Source organism: Rissa tridactyla, chromosome 6, assembly GCF_028500815.1.
Source record: "Rissa tridactyla isolate bRisTri1 chromosome 6, bRisTri1.patW.cur.20221130, whole genome shotgun sequence".
NCBI classification, from domain to species: Eukaryota; Metazoa; Chordata; class Aves; order Charadriiformes; family Laridae; genus Rissa; species Rissa tridactyla.
The window spans coordinates 11942710-11961756 of NC_071471.1; the positions used below are offsets into that span (position 1 = coordinate 11942710).

The following is a 19047-nucleotide window of genomic DNA, read 5'->3' on the forward strand; positions in this document are numbered from 1 at the left end:
TGTAGGGCGCGTGTGGTGCGTGAGTGTGGTGTAAGTATTTAGTGGTGTTGTGTGTGGGGTGTTGTGTTGTGGCAGGTGCGTGTGTTGTTGCGTGAGGCGGGTGCGTGTGTGTGTGTGTAGGGCAGGGTGCGTGTGGTGAGGGGTGTGTATTTTTTGCGGGGTGTTGCGTGTGGGGTGTTGTTTTGTGTGAGGTGTGTTGTGGGTAGGTGCGTGTGTTGCGTGTGTGTTTGTGTGTGTGTGTGTGGTGTGAGGCGTTGTTGTGTGCGTGGGGGTGTGTGTGAGTGCGGGAGGGCGGTGTGGGCGGTGGGTGTGGAGAGGGCTGTTGTGGGGCAGAGGGGTGCCTACGGCCATACCACCCTGAGAACGCCCGATCTCGTCTGATCTCGGAAGCTAAGCAGGGTCGGGCCCGGTTAGTACTTGGATGGGAGACCGCCCGGGAATACCGGGTGCTGTAGGCTTTTGCCGGCGGGCGGAGGGGCGCTGCGCGTTTTGCTGTTGCGGCCGGCAGGGGGGCAGGTGCGGGTGTCGTTGCGGCAGGCGGGTGGGTGTGTGGGGCTGCGGGGCGCGTGGGAGGCTTGTGGAGGTTTTTTGGGCTGTTGTAGGCTTTTGCCGGCAGGCGGGGGGGCGTTGAGTGTTTTGGTGTTGCGCGTGGGGTGTTGCGGCAGGCGGGTAGGTGTGTGGGGCTGGAGGGCGCGGGGCGTGTGGGAGTGGTGTGTAAGTATTTTGGGGGGCTGTGTTGGGGCAGGTGCGGGTGTAGTTGCGGCAGGCGGGCGGGTGTGTGGGGCTGCGGGCCATGTGGCAGGGGTGTGGAGGTTTTCTGGAGTGTTGCGCGTGGCATGTTGGGTGCTGTAGGCTTTTGGGGGCGGGCGGAGGGGTGTTGAGCGTTTTGGTGTTGCGGGTGGGGGGTTGTGTCGGGGGGGCAGGTGCGTGTGTGGTTGCGGCAGGCGGGTGGGTGTGTGGGGCTGCAGGGCACGTGGGAGGCTTGTGGAGGTTTTTTGGGTTGTTGGGTGCTGTAGGCTTTTGCCGGCAGGCGGGGGGGCGTTGAGTGTTTTGGTGTTGCGAGTGGGGTGTTGCGGCAGGCGGGTGGGTGTGCGGGGCTGCGGGGCGTGTAGCAGGGGTGTGGAGGTCTTTTGGGGTGTTGGGTGGTGTATGATTTTGGCGTCGGGCGGAGCGTCTGGCGAGCGTTGTGGTGTTGCGAGTGGGGTATTCTGGCAGGCGTCGGGGCAGGTGCGGGTGTTGTTGCGGGAGGAGGGAGGGTGTGTGGGGCTGTAGGGCGCGTGTGGTGCGTGAGTGTGGTGTAAGTATTTAGTGGTGTTGTGTGTGGGGTGTTGTGTTGTGGCAGGTGCGTGTGTTGTTGCGTGAGGCGGGTGCGTGTGTGTGTGTGTAGGGCAGGGTGCGTGTGGTGAGGGGTGTGTATTTTTTGCGGGGTGTTGCGTGTGGGGTGTTGTTTTGTGTGAGGTGTGTTGTGGGTAGGTGCGTGTGTTGCGTGTGTGTTTGTGTGTGTGTGTGTGGTGTGAGGCATTGTTGTGTGCGTGAGTGCGGGAGGGCGGTGTGGGCGGTGGGTGTGGAGAGGGCTGTTGTGGGGCAGAGGGGTGCCTACGGCCATACCACCCTGAGAACGCCCGATCTCGTCTGATCTCGGAAGCTAAGCAGGGTCGGGCCCGGTTAGTACTTGGATGGGAGACCGCCCGGGAATACCGGGTGCTGTAGGCTTTTGCCGGCGGGCGGAGGGGCGCTGCGCGTTTTGCTGTTGCGGCCGGCAGGGGGGCAGGTGCGGGTGTCGTTGCGGCAGGCGGGTGGGTGTGTGGGGCTGCGGGGCGCGTGGGAGGCTTGTGGAGGTTTTTTGGGCTGTTGTAGGCTTTTGCCGGCAGGCGGGGGGGCGTTGAGTGTTTTGGTGTTGCGCGTGGGGTGTTGCGGCAGGCGGGTGGGTGTGTGGGGCTGGAGGGCGCGGGGCGTGTGGGAGTGGTGTGTAAGTATTTTGGGGGGCTGTGTTGGGGCAGGTGCGGGTGTAGTTGCGGCAGGCGGGCGGGTGTGTGGGGCTGCGGGCCATGTGGCAGGGGTGTGGAGGTTTTCTGGAGTGTTGCGCGTGGCATGTTGGGTGCTGTAGGCTTTTGGGGGCGGGCGGAGGGGTGTTGAGCGTTTTGGTGTTGCGGGTGGGGGGTTGTGTCGGGGGGGCAGGTGCGTGTGTGGTTGCGGCAGGCGGGTGGGTGTGTGGGGCTGCAGGGCACGTGGGAGGCTTGTGGAGGTTTTTTGGGTTGTTGGGTGCTGTAGGCTTTTGCCGGCAGGCGGGGGGGCGTTGAGTGTTTTGGTGTTGCGAGTGGGGTGTTGCGGCAGGCGGGTGGGTGTGCGGGGCTGCGGGGCGTGTAGCAGGGGTGTGGAGGTCTTTTGGGGTGTTGGGTGGTGTATGATTTTGGCGTCGGGCGGAGCGTCTGGCGAGCGTTGTGGTGTTGCGAGTGGGGTATTCTGGCAGGCGTCGGGGCAGGTGCGGGTGTTGTTGCGGGAGGAGGGAGGGTGTGTGGGGCTGTAGGGCGCGTGTGGTGCGTGAGTGTGGTGTAAGTATTTAGTGGTGTTGTGTGTGGGGTGTTGTGTTGTGGCAGGTGCGTGTGTTGTTGCGTGAGGCGGGTGCGTGTGTGTGTGTGTAGGGCAGGGTGCGTGTGGTGAGGGGTGTGTATTTTTTGCGGGGTGTTGCGTGTGGGGTGTTGTTTTGTGTGAGGTGTGTTGTGGGTAGGTGCGTGTGTTGCGTGTGTGTTTGTGTGTGTGTGTGTGGTGTGAGGCGTTGTTGTGTGCGTGGGGGTGTGCGTGAGTGCGGGAGGGCGGTGTGGGCGGTGGGTGTGGAGAGGGCTGTTGTGGGGCAGAGGGGTGCCTACGGCCATACCACCCTGAGAACGCCCGATCTCGTCTGATCTCGGAAGCTAAGCAGGGTCGGGCCCGGTTAGTACTTGGATGGGAGACCGCCCGGGAATACCGGGTGCTGTAGGCTTTTGCCGGCGGGCGGAGGGGCGCTGTGCGTTTTGCTGTTGCGGCCGGCAGGGGGGCAGGTGCGGGTGTCGTTGCGGCAGGCGGGTGGGTGTGTGGGGCTGCGGGGCGCGTGGGAGGCTTGTGGAGGTTTTTTGGGCTGTTGTAGGCTTTTGCCGGCAGGCGGGGGGGCGTTGAGTGTTTTGGTGTTGCGCGTGGGGTGTTGCGGCAGGCGGGTAGGTGTGTGGGGCTGGAGGGCGCGGGGCGTGTGGGAGTGGTGTGTAAGTATTTTGGGGGGCTGTGTTGGGGCAGGTGCGGGTGTAGTTGCGGCAGGCGGGCGGGTGTGTGGGGCTGCGGGCCATGTGGCAGGGGTGTGGAGGTTTTCTGGAGTGTTGCGCGTGGCATGTTGGGTGCTGTAGGCTTTTGGGGGCGGGCGGAGGGGTGTTGAGCGTTTTGGTGTTGCGGGTGGGGGGTTGTGTCGGGGGGGCAGGTGCGTGTGTGGTTGCGGCAGGCGGGTGGGTGTGTGGGGCTGCAGGGCACGTGGGAGGCTTGTGGAGGTTTTTTGGGTTGTTGGGTGCTGTAGGCTTTTGCCGGCAGGCGGGGGGGCGTTGAGTGTTTTGGTGTTGCGAGTGGGGTGTTGCGGCAGGCGGGTGGGTGTGCGGGGCTGCGGGGCGTGTAGCAGGGGTGTGGAGGTCTTTTGGGGTGTTGGGTGGTGTATGATTTTGGCGTCGGGCGGAGCGTCTGGCGAGCGTTGTGGTGTTGCGAGTGGGGTATTCTGGCAGGCGTCGGGGCAGGTGCGGGTGTTGTTGCGGGAGGAGGGAGGGTGTGTGGGGCTGTAGGGCGCGTGTGGTGCGTGAGTGTGGTGTAAGTATTTAGTGGTGTTGTGTGTGGGGTGTTGTGTTGTGGCAGGTGCGTGTGTTGTTGCGTGAGGCGGGTGCGTGTGTGTGTGTGTAGGGCAGGGTGCGTGTGGTGAGGGGTGTGTATTTTTTGCGGGGTGTTGCGTGTGGGGTGTTGTTTTGTGTGAGGTGTGTTGTGGGTAGGTGCGTGTGTTGCGTGTGTGTTTGTGTGTGTGTGTGTGGTGTGAGGCGTTGTTGTGTGCGTGAGTGCGGGAGGGCGGTGTGGGCGGTGGGTGTGGAGAGGGCTGTTGTGGGGCAGAGGGGTGCCTACGGCCATACCACCCTGAGAGCGCCCGATCTCGTCTGATCTCGGAAGCTAAGCAGGGTCGGGCCCGGTTAGTACTTGGATGGGAGACCGCCTGGGAATACCGGGTGCTGTAGGCTTTTGCCGGCGGGCGGAGGGGCGCTGCGCGTTTTGCTGTTGCGGCCGGCAGGGGGGCAGGTGCGGGTGTCGTTGCGGCAGGCGGGTGGGTGTGTGGGGCTGCGGGGCGCGTGGGAGGCTTGTGGAGGTTTTTTTGGGCTGTTGTAGGCTTTTGCCGGCAGGCGGGGGGGCGTTGAGTGTTTTGGTGTTGCGCGTGGGGTGTTGCGGCAGGCGGGTGGGTGTGTGGGGCTGGAGGGCGCGGGGCGTGTGGGAGTGGTGTGTAAGTATTTTGGGGGGCTGTGTTGGGGCAGGTGCGGGTGTAGTTGCGGCAGGCGGGCGGGTGTGTGGGGCTGCGGGCCATGTGGCAGGGGTGTGGAGGTTTTCTGGAGTGTTGCGCGTGGCATGTTGGGTGCTGTAGGCTTTTGGGGGTGGGCGGAGGGGTGTTGAGCGTTTTGGTGTTGCGGGTGGGGGGTTGTGTCGGGGGGGCAGGTGCGTGTGTGGTTGCGGCAGGCGGGTGGGTGTGTGGGGCTGCAGGGCACGTGGGAGGCTTGTGGAGGTTTTTTGGGTTGTTGGGTGCTGTAGGCTTTTGCCGGCAGGCGGGGGGGCGTTGAGTGTTTTGGTGTTGCGAGTGGGGTGTTGCGGCAGGCGGGTGGGTGTGCGGGGCTGCGGGGCGTGTAGCAGGGGTGTGGAGGTCTTTTGGGGTGTTGGGTGGTGTATGATTTTGGCGTTGGGCGGAGCGTCTGGCGAGCGTTGTGGTGTTGCGAGTGGGGTATTCTGGCAGGCGTCGGGGCAGGTGCGGGTGTTGTTGCGGGAGGAGGGAGGGTGTGTGGGGCTGTAGGGCGCGTGTGGTGCGTGAGTGTGGTGTAAGTATTTAGTGGTGTTGTGTGTGGGGTGTTGTGTTGTGGCAGGTGCGTGTGTTGTTGCGTGAGGCGGGTGCGTGTGTGTGTGTGTAGGGCAGGGTGCGTGTGGTGAGGGGTGTGTATTTTTTGCGGGGTGTTGCGTGTGGGGTGTTGTTTTGTGTGAGGTGTGTTGTGGGTAGGTGCGTGTGTTGCGTGTGTGTTTGTGTGTGTGTGTGTGGTGTGAGGCGTTGTTGTGTGCGTGGGGGTGTGCGTGAGTGCGGGAGGGCGGTGCGGGCGGTGGGTGTGGAGAGGGCTGTTGTGGGGCAGAGGGGTGCCTACGGCCATACCACCCTGAGAACGCCCGATCTCGTCTGATCTCGGAAGCTAAGCAGGGTCGGGCCCGGTTAGTACTTGGATGGGAGACCGCCTGGGAATACCGGGTGCTGTAGGCTTTTGCCGGCGGGCGGAGGGGCGCTGCGCGTTTTGCTGTTGCGGCCGGCAGGGGGGCAGGTGCGGGTGTCGTTGCGGCAGGCGGGTGGGTGTGTGGGGCTGCGGGGCGCGTGGGAGGCTTGTGGAGGTTTTTTGGGCTGTTGTAGGCTTTTGCCGGCAGGCGGGGGGGCGTTGAGTGTTTTGGTGTTGCGCGTGGGGTGTTGCGGCAGGCGGGTGGGTGTGTGGGGCTGGAGGGCGCGGGGCGTGTGGGAGTGGTGTGTAAGTATTTTGGGGGGCTGTGTTGGGGCAGGTGCGGGTGTAGTTGCGGCAGGCGGGCGGGTGTGTGGGGCTGCGGGCCATGTGGCAGGGGTGTGGAGGTTTTCTGGAGTGTTGCGCGTGGCATGTTGGGTGCTGTAGGCTTTTGGGGGCGGGCGGAGGGGTGTTGAGCGTTTTGGTGTTGCGGGTGGGGGGTTGTGTCGGGGGGGCAGGTGCGTGTGTGGTTGCGGCAGGCGGGTGGGTGTGTGGGGCTGCAGGGCACGTGGGAGGCTTGTGGAGGTTTTTTGGGTTGTTGGGTGCTGTAGGCTTTTGCCGGCAGGCGGGGGGGCGTTGAGTGTTTTGGTGTTGCGAGTGGGGTGTTGCGGCAGGCGGGTGGGTGTGCGGGGCTGCGGGGCGTGTAGCAGGGGTGTGGAGGTCTTTTGGGGTGTTGGGTGGTGTATGATTTTGGCGTCGGGCGGAGCGTCTGGCGAGCGTTGTGGTGTTGCGAGTGGGGTATTCTGGCAGGCGTCGGGGCAGGTGCGGGTGTTGTTGCGGGAGGAGGGAGGGTGTGTGGGGCTGTAGGGCGCGTGTGGTGCGTGAGTGTGGTGTAAGTATTTAGTGGTGTTGTGTGTGGGGTGTTGTGTTGTGGCAGGTGCGTGTGTTGTTGCGTGAGGCGGGTGCGTGTGTGTGTGTGTAGGGCAGGGTGCGTGTGGTGAGGGGTGTGTATTTTTTGCGGGGTGTTGCGTGTGGGGTGTTGTTTTGTGTGAGGTGTGTTGTGGGTAGGTGCGTGTGTTGCGTGTGTGTTTGTGTGTGTGTGTGTGGTGTGAGGCGTTGTTGTGTGTGTGAGTGCGGGAGGGCGGTGTGGGCGGTGGGTGTGGAGAGGGCTGTTGTGGGGCAGAGGGGTGCCTACGGCCATACCACCCTGAGAACGCCCGATCTCGTCTGATCTCGGAAGCTAAGCAGGGTCGGGCCCGGTTAGTACTTGGATGGGAGACCGCCTGGGAATACCGGGTGCTGTAGGCTTTTGGCGGAGGGGCGCTGCGCGTTTTGCTGTTGCGGCCGGCAGGGGGGCAGGTGCGGGTGTCGTTGCGGCAGGCGGGTGGGTGTGTGGGGCTGCGGGGCGCGTGGGAGGCTTGTGGAGGTTTTTTGGGCTGTTGTAGGCTTTTGCCGGCAGGCGGGGGGGCGTTGAGTGTTTTGGTGTTGCGCGTGGGGTGTTGCGGCAGGCGGGTGGGTGTGTGGGGCTGGAGGGCGCGGGGCGTGTGGGAGTGGTGTGTAAGTATTTTGGGGGGCTGTGTTGGGGCAGGTGCGGGTGTAGTTGCGGCAGGCGGGCGGGGTGTGTGGGGCTGCGGGCCATGTGGCAGGGGTGTGGAGGTTTTCTGGAGTGTTGCGCGTGGCATGTTGGGTGCTGTAGGCTTTTGGGGGCGGGCGGAGGGGTGTTGAGCGTTTTGGTGTTGCGGGTGGGGGGTTGTGTCGGGGGGGCAGGTGCGTGTGTGGTTGCGGCAGGCGGGTGGGTGTGTGGGGCTGCAGGGCACGTGGGAGGCTTGTGGAGGTTTTTTGGGTTGTTGGGTGCTGTAGGCTTTTGCCGGCAGGCGGGGGGGCGTTGAGTGTTTTGGTGTTGCGAGTGGGGTGTTGCGGCAGGCGGGTGGGTGTGCGGGGCTGCGGGGCGTGTAGCAGGGGTGTGGAGGTCTTTTGGGGTGTTGGGTGGTGTATGATTTTGGCGTCGGGCGGAGCGTCTGGCGAGCGTTGTGGTGTTGCGAGTGGGGTATTCTGGCAGGCGTCGGGGCAGGTGCGGGTGTTGTTGCGGGAGGAGGGAGGGTGTGTGGGGCTGTAGGGCGCGTGTGGTGCGTGAGTGTGGTGTAAGTATTTAGTGGTGTTGTGTGTGGGGTGTTGTGTTGTGGCAGGTGCGTGTGTTGTTGCGTGAGGCGGGTGCGTGTGTGTGTGTGTAGGGCAGGGTGCGTGTGGTGAGGGGTGTGTATTTTTTGCGGGGTGTTGCGTGTGGGGTGTTGTTTTGTGTGAGGTGTGTTGTGGGTAGGTGCGTGTGTTGCGTGTGTGTTTGTGTGTGTGTGTGTGGTGTGAGGCGTTGTTGTGTGCGTGAGTGCGGGAGGGCGGTGTGGGCGGTGGGTGTGGAGAGGGCTGTTGTGGGGCAGAGGGGTGCCTACGGCCATACCACCCTGAGAACGCCCGATCTCGTCTGATCTCGGAAGCTAAGCAGGGTCAGGCCCGGTTAGTACTTGGATGGGAGACCGCCCGGGAATACCGGGTGCTGTAGGCTTTTGCCGGCGGGCGGAGGGGCGCTGCGCGTTTTGCTGTTGCGGCCGGCAGGGGGGCAGGTGCGGGTGTGGTTGCGGCAGGCGGGTGGGTGTGTGGGGCTGCGGGGCGCGTGGGAGGCTTGTGGAGGTTTTTTGGGCTGTTGTAGGCTTTTGCCGGCAGGCGGGGGGGCGTTGAGTGTTTTGGTGTTGCGCGTGGGGTGTTGCGGCAGGCGGGTGGGTGTGTGGGGCTGGAGGGCGCGGGGCGTGTGGGAGTGGTGTGTAAGTATTTTGGGGGGCTGTGTTGGGGCAGGTGCGGGTGTAGTTGCGGCAGGCGGGCGGGTGTGTGGGGCTGCGGGCCATGTGGCAGGGGTGTGGAGGTTTTCTGGAGTGTTGCGCGTGGCATGTTGGGTGCTGTAGGCTTTTGGGGGCGGGCGGAGGGGTGTTGAGCGTTTTGGTGTTGCGGGTGGGGGGTTGTGTCGGGGGGGCAGGTGCGTGTGTGGTTGCGGCAGGCGGGTGGGTGTGTGGGGCTGCAGGGCACGTGGGAGGCTTGTGGAGGTTTTTTGGGTTGTTGGGTGCTGTAGGCTTTTGCCGGCAGGCGGGGGGGCGTTGAGTGTTTTGGTGTTGCGAGTGGGGTGTTGCGGCAGGCGGGTGGGTGTGCGGGGCTGCGGGGCGTGTAGCAGGGGTGTGGAGGTCTTTTGGGGTGTTGGGTGGTGTATGATTTTGGCGTCGGGCGGAGCGTCTGGCGAGCGTTGTGGTGTTGCGAGTGGGGTATTCTGGCAGGCGTCGGGGCAGGTGCGGGTGTTGTTGCGGGAGGAGGGAGGGTGTGTGGGGCTGTAGGGCGCGTGTGGTGCGTGAGTGTGGTGTAAGTATTTAGTGGTGTTGTGTGTGGGGTGTTGTGTTGTGGCAGGTGCGTGTGTTGTTGCGTGAGGCGGGTGCGTGTGTGTGTGTGTAGGGCAGGGTGCGTGTGGTGAGGGGTGTGTATTTTTTGCGGGGTGTTGCGTGTGGGGTGTTGTTTTGTGTGAGGTGTGTTGTGGGTAGGTGCGTGTGTTGCGTGTGTGTTTGTGTGTGTGTGTGTGGTGTGAGGCGTTGTTGTGTGCGTGAGTGCGGGAGGGCGGTGTGGGCGGTGGGTGTGGAGAGGGCTGTTGTGGGGCAGAGGGGTGCCTACGGCCATACCACCCTGAGAACGCCCGATCTCGTCTGATCTCGGAAGCTAAGCAGGGTCAGGCCCGGTTAGTACTTGGATGGGAGACCGCCCGGGAATACCGGGTGCTGTAGGCTTTTGCCGGCGGGCGGAGGGGCGCTGCGCGTTTTGCTGTTGCGGCCGGCAGGGGGGCAGGTGCGGGTGTGGTTGCGGCAGGCGGGTGGGTGTGTGGGGCTGCGGGGCGCGTGGGAGGCTTGTGGAGGTTTTTTGGGCTGTTGTAGGCTTTTGCCGGCAGGCGGGGGGGCGTTGAGTGTTTTGGTGTTGCGCGTGGGGTGTTGCGGCAGGCGGGTGGGTGTGTGGGGCTGGAGGGCGCGGGGCGTGTGGGAGTGGTGTGTAAGTATTTTGGGGGGCTGTGTTGGGGCAGGTGCGGGTGTAGTTGCGGCAGGCGGGCGGGTGTGTGGGGCTGCGGGCCATGTGGCAGGGGTGTGGAGGTTTTCTGGAGTGTTGCGCGTGGCATGTTGGGTGCTGTAGGCTTTTGGGGGCGGGCGGAGGGGTGTTGAGCGTTTTGGTGTTGCGGGTGGGGGGTTGTGTCGGGGGGGCAGGTGCGTGTGTGGTTGCGGCAGGCGGGTGGGTGTGTGGGGCTGCAGGGCACGTGGGAGGCTTGTGGAGGTTTTTTGGGTTGTTGGGTGCTGTAGGCTTTTGCCGGCAGGCGGGGGGGCGTTGAGTGTTTTGGTGTTGCGAGTGGGGTGTTGCGGCAGGCGGGTGGGTGTGCGGGGCTGCGGGGCGTGTAGCAGGGGTGTGGAGGTCTTTTGGGGTGTTGGGTGGTGTATGATTTTGGCGTCGGGCGGAGCGTCTGGCGAGCGTTGTGGTGTTGCGAGTGGGGTATTCTGGCAGGCGTCGGGGCAGGTGCGGGTGTTGTTGCGGGAGGAGGGAGGGTGTGTGGGGCTGTAGGGCGCGTGTGGTGCGTGAGTGTGGTGTAAGTATTTAGTGGTGTTGTGTGTGGGGTGTTGTGTTGTGGCAGGTGCGTGTGTTGTTGCGTGAGGCGGGTGCGTGTGTGTGTGTGTAGGGCAGGGTGCGTGTGGTGAGGGGTGTGTATTTTTTGCGGGGTGTTGCGTGTGGGGTGTTGTTTTGTGTGAGGTGTGTTGTGGGTAGGTGCGTGTGTTGCGTGTGTGTTTGTGTGTGTGTGTGTGGTGTGAGGCGTTGTTGTGTGCGTGGGGGTGTGCGTGAGTGCGGGAGGGCGGTGTGGGCGGTGGGTGTGGAGAGGGCTGTTGTGGGGCAGAGGGGTGCCTACGGCCATACCACCCTGAGAATGCCCGATCTCGTCTGATCTCGGAAGCTAAGCAGGGTTGGGCCCGGTTAGTACTTGGATGGGAGACCGCCCGGGAATACCGGGTGCTGTAGGCTTTTGCCGGCGGGCGGAGGGGCGCTGCGCGTTTTGCTGTTGCGGCCGGCAGGGGGGCAGGTGCGGGTGTCGTTGCGGCAGGCGGGTGGGTGTGTGGGGCTGCGGGGCGCGTGGGAGGCTTGTGGAGGTTTTTTGGGCTGTTGTAGGCTTTTGCCGGCAGGCGGGGGGGCGTTGAGTGTTTTGGTGTTGCGCGTGGGGTGTTGCGGCAGGCGGGTGGGTGTGTGGGGCTGGAGGGCGCGGGGCGTGTGGGAGTGGTGTGTAAGTATTTTGGGGGGCTGTGTTGGGGCAGGTGCAGGTGTAGTTGCGGCAGGCGGGCGGGTGTGTGGGGCTGCGGGCCATGTGGCAGGGGTGTGGAGGTTTTCTGGAGTGTTGCGCGTGGCATGTTGGGTGCTGTAGGCTTTTGGGGGCGGGCGGAGGGGTGTTGAGCGTTTTGGTGTTGCGGGTGGGGGGTTGTGTCGGGGGGGCAGGTGCGTGTGTGGTTGCGGCAGGCGGGTGGGTGTGTGGGGCTGCAGGGCACGTGGGAGGCTTGTGGAGGTTTTTTGGGTTGTTGGGTGCTGTAGGCTTTTGCCGGCAGGCGGGGGGGCGTTGAGTGTTTTGGTGTTGCGAGTGGGGTGTTGCGGCAGGCGGGTGGGTGTGCGGGGCTGCGGGGCGTGTAGCAGGGGTGTGGAGGTCTTTTGGGGTGTTGGGTGGTGTATGATTTTGGCGTCGGGCGGAGCGTCTGGCGAGCGTTGTGGTGTTGCGAGTGGGGTATTCTGGCAGGCGTCGGGGCAGGTGCGGGTGTTGTTGCGGGAGGAGGGAGGGTGTGTGGGGCTGTAGGGCGCGTGTGGTGCGTGAGTGTGGTGTAAGTATTTAGTGGTGTTGTGTGTGGGGTGTTGTGTTGTGGCAGGTGCGTGTGTTGTTGCGTGAGGCGGGTGCGTGTGTGTGTGTGTAGGGCAGGGTGCGTGTGGTGAGGGGTGTGTATTTTTTGCGGGGTGTTGCGTGTGGGGTGTTGTTTTGTGTGAGGTGTGTTGTGGGTAGGTGCGTGTGTTGCGTGTGTGTTTGTGTGTGTGTGTGTGGTGTGAGGCGTTGTTGTGTGCGTGAGTGCGGGAGGGCGGTGTGGGCGGTGGGTGTGGAGAGGGCTGTTGTGGGGCAGAGGGGTGCCTACGGCCATACCACCCTGAGAACGCCCGATCTTGTCTGATCTCGGAAGCTAAGCAGGGTTGGGCCCGGTTAGTACTTGGATGGGAGACCGCCTGGGAATACCGGGTGCTGTAGGCTTTTGCCGGCGGGCGGAGGGGCGCTGCGCGTTTTGCTGTTGCGGCCGGCAGGGGGGCAGGTGCGGGTGTGGTTGCGGCAGGCGGGTGGGTGTGTGGGGCTGCGGGGCGCGTGGGAGGCTTGTGGAGGTTTTTTGGGCTGTTGTAGGCTTTTGCCGGCAGGCGGGGGGGCGTTGAGTGTTTTGGTGTTGCGCGTGGGGTGTTGCGGCAGGCGGGTGGGTGTGTGGGGCTGGAGGGCGCGGGGCGTGTGGGAGTGGTGTGTAAGTATTTTGGGGGGCTGTGTTGGGGCAGGTGCGGGTGTAGTTGCGGCAGGCGGGCGGGTGTGTGGGGCTGCGGGCCATGTGGCAGGGGTGTGGAGGTTTTCTGGAGTGTTGCGCGTGGCATGTTGGGTGCTGTAGGCTTTTGGGGGCGGGCGGAGGGGTGTTGAGCGTTTTGGTGTTGCGGGTGGGGGGTTGTGTCGGGGGGGCAGGTGCGTGTGTGGTTGCGGCAGGCGGGTGGGTGTGTGGGGCTGCAGGGCACGTGGGAGGCTTGTGGAGGTTTTTTGGGTTGTTGGGTGCTGTAGGCTTTTGCCGGCAGGCGGGGGGGCGTTGAGTGTTTTGGTGTTGCGAGTGGGGTGTTGCGGCAGGCGGGTGGGTGTGCGGGGCTGCGGGGCGTGTAGCAGGGGTGTGGAGGTCTTTTGGGGTGTTGGGTGGTGTATGATTTTGGCGTCGGGCGGAGCGTCTGGCGAGCGTTGTGGTGTTGCGAGTGGGGTATTCTGGCAGGCGTCGGGGCAGGTGCGGGTGTTGTTGCGGGAGGAGGGAGGGTGTGTGGGGCTGTAGGGCGCGTGTGGTGCGTGAGTGTGGTGTAAGTATTTAGTGGTGTTGTGTGTGGGGTGTTGTGTTGTGGCAGGTGCGTGTGTTGTTGCGTGAGGCGGGTGCGGTGTGTGTGTGTGTAGGGCAGGGTGCGTGTGGTGAGGGGTGTGTATTTTTTGCGGGGTGTTGCGTGTGGGGTGTTGTTTTGTGTGAGGTGTGTTGTGGGTAGGTGCGTGTGTTGCGTGTGTGTTTGTGTGTGTGTGTGTGGTGTGAGGCGTTGTTGTGTGCGTGAGTGCGGGAGGGCGGTGTGGGCGGTGGGTGTGGAGAGGGCTGTTGTGGGGCAGAGGGGTGCCTACGGCCATACCACCCTGAGAGCGCCTGATCTCGTCTGATCTTGGAAGCTAAGCAGGGTCGGGCCCGGTTAGTACTTGGATGGGAGACCGCCTGGGAATACCGGGTGCTGTAGGCTTTTGCCGGCGGGCGGAGGGGCGCTGCGCGTTTTGCTGTTGCGGCCGGCAGGGGGGCAGGTGCGGGTGTCGTTGCGGCAGGCGGGTGGGTGTGTGGGGCTGCGGGGCGCGTGGGAGGCTTGTGGAGGTTTTTTGGGCTGTTGTAGGCTTTTGCCGGCAGGCGGGGGGGCGTTGAGTGTTTTGGTGTTGCGCGTGGGGTGTTGCGGCAGGCGGGTGGGTGTGTGGGGCTGGAGGGCGCGGGGCGTGTGGGAGTGGTGTGTAAGTATTTTGGGGGGCTGTGTTGGGGCAGGTGCGGGTGTAGTTGCGGCAGGCGGGCGGGTGTGTGGGGCTGCGGGCCATGTGGCAGGGGTGTGGAGGTTTTCTGGAGTGTTGCGCGTGGCATGTTGGGTGCTGTAGGCTTTTGGGGGCGGGCGGAGGGGTGTTGAGCGTTTTGGTGTTGCGGGTGGGGGGTTGTGTCGGGGGGGCAGGTGCGTGTGTGGTTGCGGCAGGCGGGGTGGGTGTGTGGGGCTGCAGGGCACGTGGGAGGCTTGTGGAGGTTTTTTGGGTTGTTGGGTGCTGTAGGCTTTTGCCGGCAGGCGGGGGGGCGTTGAGTGTTTTGGTGTTGCGAGTGGGGTGTTGCGGCAGGCGGGTGGGTGTGCGGGGCTGCGGGGCGTGTAGCAGGGGTGTGGAGGTCTTTTGGGGTGTTGGGTGGTGTATGATTTTGGCGTCGGGCGGAGCGTCTGGCGAGCGTTGTGGTGTTGCGAGTGGGGTATTCTGGCAGGCGTCGGGGCAGGTGCGGGTGTTGTTGCGGGAGGAGGGAGGGTGTGTGGGGCTGTAGGGCGCGTGTGGTGCGTGAGTGTGGTGTAAGTATTTAGTGGTGTTGTGTGTGGGGTGTTGTGTTGTGGCAGGTGCGTGTGTTGTTGCGTGAGGCGGGTGCGTGTGTGTGTGTGTAGGGCAGGGTGCGTGTGGTGAGGGGTGTGTATTTTTTGCGGGGTGTTGCGTGTGGGGTGTTGTTTTGTGTGAGGTGTGTTGTGGGTAGGTGCGTGTGTTGCGTGTGTGTTTGTGTGTGTGTGTGTGGTGTGAGGCGTTGTTGTGTGCGTGGGGGTGTGCGTGAGTGCGGGAGGGCGGTGTGGGTGGTGGGTGTGGAGAGGGCTGTTGTGGGGCAGAGGGGTGCCTACGGCCATACCACCCTGAGAACGCCCGATCTCGTCTGATCTCGGAAGCTAAGCAGGGTCGGGCCCGGTTAGTACTTGGATGGGAGACCGCCCGGGAATACCGGGTGCTGTAGGCTTTTGCCGGCGGGCGGAGGGGCGCTGCGCGTTTTGCTGTTGCGGCCGGCAGGGGGGCAGGTGCGGGTGTCGTTGCGGCAGGCGGGTGGGTGTGTGGGGCTGCGGGGCGCGTGGGAGGCTTGTGGAGGTTTTTTGGGCTGTTGTAGGCTTTTGCCGGCAGGCGGGGGGGCGTTGAGTGTTTTGGTGTTGCGCGTGGGGTGTTGCGGCAGGCGGGTGGGTGTGTGGGGCTGGAGGGCGCGGGGCGTGTGGGAGTGGTGTGTAAGTATTTTGGGGGGCTGTGTTGGGGCAGGTGCGGGTGTAGTTGCGGCAGGCGGGCGGGTGTGTGGGGCTGCGGGCCATGTGGCAGGGGTGTGGAGGTTTTCTGGAGTGTTGCGCGTGGCATGTTGGGTGCTGTAGGCTTTTGGGGGCGGGCGGAGGGGTGTTGAGCGTTTTGGTGTTGCGGGTGGGGGGTTGTGTCGGGGGGGCAGGTGCGTGTGTGGTTGCGGCAGGCGGGTGGGTGTGTGGGGCTGCAGGGCACGTGGGAGGCTTGTGGAGGTTTTTTGGGTTGTTGGGTGCTGTAGGCTTTTGCCGGCAGGCGGGGGGGCGTTGAGTGTTTTGGTGTTGCGAGTGGGGTGTTGCGGCAGGCGGGTGGGTGTGCGGGGCTGCGGGGCGTGTAGCAGGGGTGTGGAGGTCTTTTGGGGTGTTGGGTGGTGTATGATTTTGGCGTCGGGCGGAGCGTCTGGCGAGCGTTGTGGTGTTGCGAGTGGGGTATTCTGGCAGGCGTCGGGGCAGGTGCGGGTGTTGTTGCGGGAGGAGGGAGGGTGTGTGGGGCTGTAGGGCGCGTGTGGTGCGTGAGTGTGGTGTAAGTATTTAGTGGTGTTGTGTGTGGGGTGTTGTGTTGTGGCAGGTGCGTGTGTTGTTGCGTGAGGCGGGTGCGTGTGTGTGTGTGTAGGGCAGGGTGCGTGTGGTGAGGGGTGTGTATTTTTTGCGGGGTGTTGCGTGTGGGGTGTTGTTTTGTGTGAGGTGTGTTGTGGGTAGGTGCGTGTGTTGCGTGTGTGTTTGTGTGTGTGTGTGTGGTGTGAGGCGTTGTTGTGTGCGTGGGGGTGTGCGTGAGTGCGGGAGGGCGGTGTGGGTGGTGGGTGTGGAGAGGGGCTGTTGTGGGGCAGAGGGGTGCCTACGGCCCATACCACCCTGAGAACGCCCGATCTCGTCCGATCTCGGAAGCTAAGCAGGGTCCGGGCCCGGTTAGTACTTGGATGGGAGACCGCCCGGGGAATACCGGGTGCTGTAGGCTTTTGCCGGCGGGCGGAGGGGCGCTGCGCGTTTTGCTGTTGCGGCCGGCAGGGGGGCAGGTGCGGGTGTCGTTGCGGCAGGCGGGTGGTGTGTGGGGCTGCGGGGCGCGTGGGAGGCTTGTGGAGGTTTTTTTGGGCTGTTGTAGGCTTTTGCCGGCAGGCGGGGGGGCGTTGAGTGTTTTGGTGTTGCGCGCTGGGGTGTTGCGGCAGGCGGGTGGGTGTGTGGGGCTGGAGGGCGCGGGGCGTGTGGGAGTGGTGTGTAAGTATTTTGGGGGGCTGTGTTGGGGCAGGTGCGGGTGTAGTTGCGGCAGGCGGGGCGGGTGTGTGGGGCTGCGGGCCATGTGGCAGGGGTGTGGAGGTTTTCTGGAGTGTTGCGCGTGGCATGTTGGGTGCTGTAGGCTTTTGGGAGCGCGCGGAGGGGTGTTGAGCGTTTTGGTGTTGCGGGTGGGGGGTTGTGTCGGGGGGGCAGGTGCGTGTGTGGTTGCGGCAGGCGGGGTGGGTGTGTGGGGCTGCAGGGGCACGTGGGAGGCTTGTGGAGGTTTTTTGGGTTGTTGGGTGCTGTAGGCTTTTGCCGGCAGGCGGGGGGGCGTTGAGTGTTTTGGTGTTGCGAGTGGGGTGTTGCGGCAGGCGGGTGGGTGTGCGGGGCTGCGGGGCGTGTAGCAGGGGTGTGGAGGTCTTTTGGGGTGTTGGGTGGTGTATGATTTTGGCGTCGGGCGGAGCGTCTGGCGAGCGTTGTGGTGTTGCGAGTGGGGTATTCTGGCAGGCGTCGGGGCAGGTGCGGGTGTTGTTGCGGGAGGAGGGAGGGTGTGTGGGGCTGTAGGGCGCGTGTGGTGCGTGAGTGTGGTGTAAGTATTTAGTGGTGTTGTGTGTGGGGTGTTGTGTTGTGGCAGGTGCGTGTGTTGTTGCGTGAGGCGGGTGCGTGTGTGTGTGTGTAGGGCAGGGTGCGTGTGGTGAGGGGTGTGTATTTTTTGCGGGGGTGTTGCGTGTGGGGTGTTGTTTTGTGTGAGGTGTGTTGTGGGTAGGTGCGTGTGTTGCGTGTGTGTTTGTGTGTGTGTGTGTGGTGTGAGGCGTTGTTGTGTGCGTGGGGGTGTGCGTGAGTGCGGGAGGGCGGTGTGGGTGGTGGGTGTGGAGAGGGCTGTTGTGGGGCAGAGGGGTGCCTACGGCCATACCACCCTGAGAACGCCCGATCTCGTCTGATCTCGGAAGCTAAGCAGGGTCGGGCCCGGTTAGTACTTGGATGGGAGACCGCCCGGGAATACCGGGTGCTGTAGGCTTTTGCCGGCGGGCGGAGGGGCGCTGCGCGTTTTGCTGTTGCGGCCGGCAGGGGGGCAGGTGCGGGTGTCGTTGCGGCAGGCGGGTGGGTGTGTGGGGCTGCGGGGCGCGTGGGAGGCTTGTGGAGGTTTTTTGGGCTGTTGTAGGCTTTTGCCGGCAGGCGGGGGGGGCGTTGAGTGTTTTGGTGTTGCGCGTGGGGTGTTGCGGCAGGCGGGTGGGTGGTGTGGGGGCTGGAGGGCGCGGGGCGTGTGGGAGTGGTGTGTAAGTATTTTGGGGGGCTGTGTTGGGGCAGGTGCGGGTTGTAGTTGCGGCAGGCGGGGCGGGTGTGTGGGGCTGCGGGCCATGTGGCAGGGGTGTGGAGGTTTTCTGGAGTGTTGCGCGTGGCATGTTGGGTGCTGTAGGCTTTTGGGAGCGCGCGGAGGGGTGTTGAGCGTTTTGGTGTTGCGGGTGGGGGGTTGTGTCGGGGGGGCAGGTGCGTGTGTGGTTGCGGCAGGCGGGTGGGTGTGTGGGGCTGCAGGGCACGTGGGAGGCTTGTGGAGGTTTTTTGGGTTGTTGGGTGCTGTAGGCTTTTGCCGGCAGGCGGGGGGGGCGTTGAGTGTTTTGGTGTTGCGAGTGGGGGTGTTGCGGCAGGCGGGTGGGTGTGCGGGGCTGCGGGGCGTGTAGCAGGGGTGTGGAGGTCTTTTGGGGTGTTGGGTGGTGTATGATTTTGGCGTCGGGCGGAGCGTCTGGCGAGCGTTGTGGTGTTGCGAGTGGGGTATTCTGGCAGGCGTCGGGGCAGGTGCGGGTGTTGTTGCGGGAGGAGGGAGGGTGTGTGGGGCTGTAGGGCGCGTGTGGGTGCGTGAGTGTGGTGTAAGTATTTAGTGGTGTTGTGTGTGGGGTGTTGTGTTGTGGCAGGTGCGTGTGTTGTTGCGTGAGGCGGGTGCGTGTGTGTGTGTGTAGGGCAGGGTGCGTGTGGTGAGGGGTGTGTATTTTTTGCGGGGTGTTGCGTGTGGGGTGTTGTTTTGTGTGAGGTGTGTTGTGGGTAGGTGCGTGTGTTGCGTGTGTGTTTGTGTGTGTGTGTGTGGTGTGAGGCGTTGTTGTGTGCGTGAGTGCGGGAGGGCGGTGTGGGTGGTGGGTGTGGAGAGGGCTGTTGTGGGGCAGAGGGGGTGCCTACGGCCATACCACCCTGAGAACGCCCGATCTCGTCTGATCTCGGAAGCTAAGCAGGGTCGGGCCCGGTTAGTACTTGGATGGGAGACTGCCTGGGAATACCGGGTGCTGTAGGCTTTTGCCGGCGGGCGGAGGGGCGCTGCGCGTTTTGCTGTTGCGGCCGGCAGGGGGGCAGGTGCGGGTGTCGTTGCGGCAGGCGGGTGGGTGTGTGGGGCTGCGGGGCGCGTGGGAGGCTTGTGGAGGTTTTTTGGGCTGTTGTAGGCTTTTGCCGGCAGGCGGGGGGGGCGTTGAGTGTTTTGGTGTTGCGCGTGGGGTGTTGCGGCAGGCGGTGGGTGTGTGGGGCTGGAGGGCGCGGGGCGTGTGGGAGTGGTGTGTAAGTATTTTGGGGGGCTGTGTTGGGGCAGGTGCGGGTGTAGTTGCGGCAGGCGGGCGGGTGTGTGGGGGCTGCGGGCCATGTGGCAGGGGTGTGGAGGTTTTCTGGAGTGTTGCGCGTGGCATGTTGGGTGCTGTAGGCTTTTGGGGGCGGGCGGAGGGGTGTTGAGCGTTTTGGTGTTGCGGGTGGGGGGTTGTGTCGGGGGGGCAGGTGCGTGTGTGGTTGCGGCAGGCGGGTGGGTGTGTGGGGCTGCAGGGCACGTGGGAGGCTTGTGGAGGTTTTTTTGGGTTGTTGGGTGCTGTAGGCTTTTGCCGGCAGGCGGGGGGGGCGTTGAGTGTTTTGGTGTTGCGAGTGGGGGTGTTGCGGCAGGCGGGTGGGTGTGCGGGGCTGCGGGGCGTGTAGCAGGGGTGTGGAGGTCTTTTGGGGTGTTGGGTGGTGTATGATTTTGGCGTCGGGCGGAGCGTCTGGCGAGCGTTGTGGTGTTGCGAGTGGGGTATTCTGGCAGGCGTCGGGGCAGGTGCGGGTGTTGTTGCGGGAGGAGGGAGGGTGTGTGGGGCTGTAGGGCGCGTGTGGTGCGTGAGTGTGGTGTAAGTATTTAGTGGTGTTGTGTGTGGGGTGTTGTGTTGTGGCAGGTGCGTGTGTTGTTGCGTGAGGCGGGGTGCGTGTGTGTGTGTGT

General features: G+C 64.3%; 14 non-coding genes and 1 pseudogene across 14 annotated transcripts; all 15 read left to right on the plus strand.

Annotated features, from left to right (window-relative positions):
* The first annotated feature begins 339 nt into the window (after window positions 1-339).
* On the plus strand, window positions 340-458 carry LOC128912030 (5S ribosomal RNA). The gene has a single exon (XR_008467362.1). It is a non-coding gene; the product is annotated as a 5S ribosomal RNA (ribosomal RNA).
* Window positions 459-1594: 1136 nt separating this feature from the next.
* LOC128912032 (5S ribosomal RNA) lies at window positions 1595-1713 on the plus strand. The gene has a single exon (XR_008467364.1). It is a non-coding gene; the product is annotated as a 5S ribosomal RNA (ribosomal RNA).
* Window positions 1714-2861: 1148 nt separating this feature from the next.
* LOC128912033 (5S ribosomal RNA) lies at window positions 2862-2980 on the plus strand. The gene has a single exon (XR_008467365.1). It is a non-coding gene; the product is annotated as a 5S ribosomal RNA (ribosomal RNA).
* Window positions 2981-4116: 1136 nt separating this feature from the next.
* LOC128912219 (5S ribosomal RNA) lies at window positions 4117-4235 on the plus strand. The gene has a single exon (XR_008467542.1). It is a non-coding gene; the product is annotated as a 5S ribosomal RNA (ribosomal RNA).
* A 1149-nt stretch (window positions 4236-5384) lies between these two features.
* On the plus strand, window positions 5385-5503 carry LOC128912213 (5S ribosomal RNA). Its single transcript, XR_008467536.1, has one exon. It is a non-coding gene; the product is annotated as a 5S ribosomal RNA (ribosomal RNA).
* Window positions 5504-6639: 1136 nt separating this feature from the next.
* LOC128912214 (5S ribosomal RNA) lies at window positions 6640-6758 on the plus strand. The gene has a single exon (XR_008467537.1). It is a non-coding gene; the product is annotated as a 5S ribosomal RNA (ribosomal RNA).
* Window positions 6759-7888: 1130 nt separating this feature from the next.
* LOC128912145 (5S ribosomal RNA) lies at window positions 7889-8007 on the plus strand. Its single transcript, XR_008467476.1, has one exon. It is a non-coding gene; the product is annotated as a 5S ribosomal RNA (ribosomal RNA).
* Window positions 8008-9143: 1136 nt separating this feature from the next.
* Window positions 9144-9262, plus strand: LOC128912146 (5S ribosomal RNA). The gene has a single exon (XR_008467477.1). It is a non-coding gene; the product is annotated as a 5S ribosomal RNA (ribosomal RNA).
* Window positions 9263-10410: 1148 nt separating this feature from the next.
* On the plus strand, window positions 10411-10529 carry LOC128912074 (5S ribosomal RNA). The gene has a single exon (XR_008467406.1). It is a non-coding gene; the product is annotated as a 5S ribosomal RNA (ribosomal RNA).
* A 1136-nt stretch (window positions 10530-11665) lies between these two features.
* LOC128912077 (5S ribosomal RNA) lies at window positions 11666-11784 on the plus strand. Its single transcript, XR_008467409.1, has one exon. It is a non-coding gene; the product is annotated as a 5S ribosomal RNA (ribosomal RNA).
* A 1137-nt stretch (window positions 11785-12921) lies between these two features.
* Window positions 12922-13040, plus strand: LOC128912115 (5S ribosomal RNA). Its single transcript, XR_008467446.1, has one exon. It is a non-coding gene; the product is annotated as a 5S ribosomal RNA (ribosomal RNA).
* A 1149-nt stretch (window positions 13041-14189) lies between these two features.
* Window positions 14190-14308, plus strand: LOC128912034 (5S ribosomal RNA). Its single transcript, XR_008467366.1, has one exon. It is a non-coding gene; the product is annotated as a 5S ribosomal RNA (ribosomal RNA).
* A 1149-nt stretch (window positions 14309-15457) lies between these two features.
* On the plus strand, window positions 15458-15579 carry LOC128912185 (5S ribosomal RNA; annotated as a pseudogene).
* A 1153-nt stretch (window positions 15580-16732) lies between these two features.
* LOC128912035 (5S ribosomal RNA) lies at window positions 16733-16851 on the plus strand. Its single transcript, XR_008467367.1, has one exon. It is a non-coding gene; the product is annotated as a 5S ribosomal RNA (ribosomal RNA).
* Window positions 16852-17996: 1145 nt separating this feature from the next.
* Window positions 17997-18115, plus strand: LOC128912086 (5S ribosomal RNA). The gene has a single exon (XR_008467417.1). It is a non-coding gene; the product is annotated as a 5S ribosomal RNA (ribosomal RNA).
* Window positions 18116-19047: the final 932 nt, after the last annotated feature.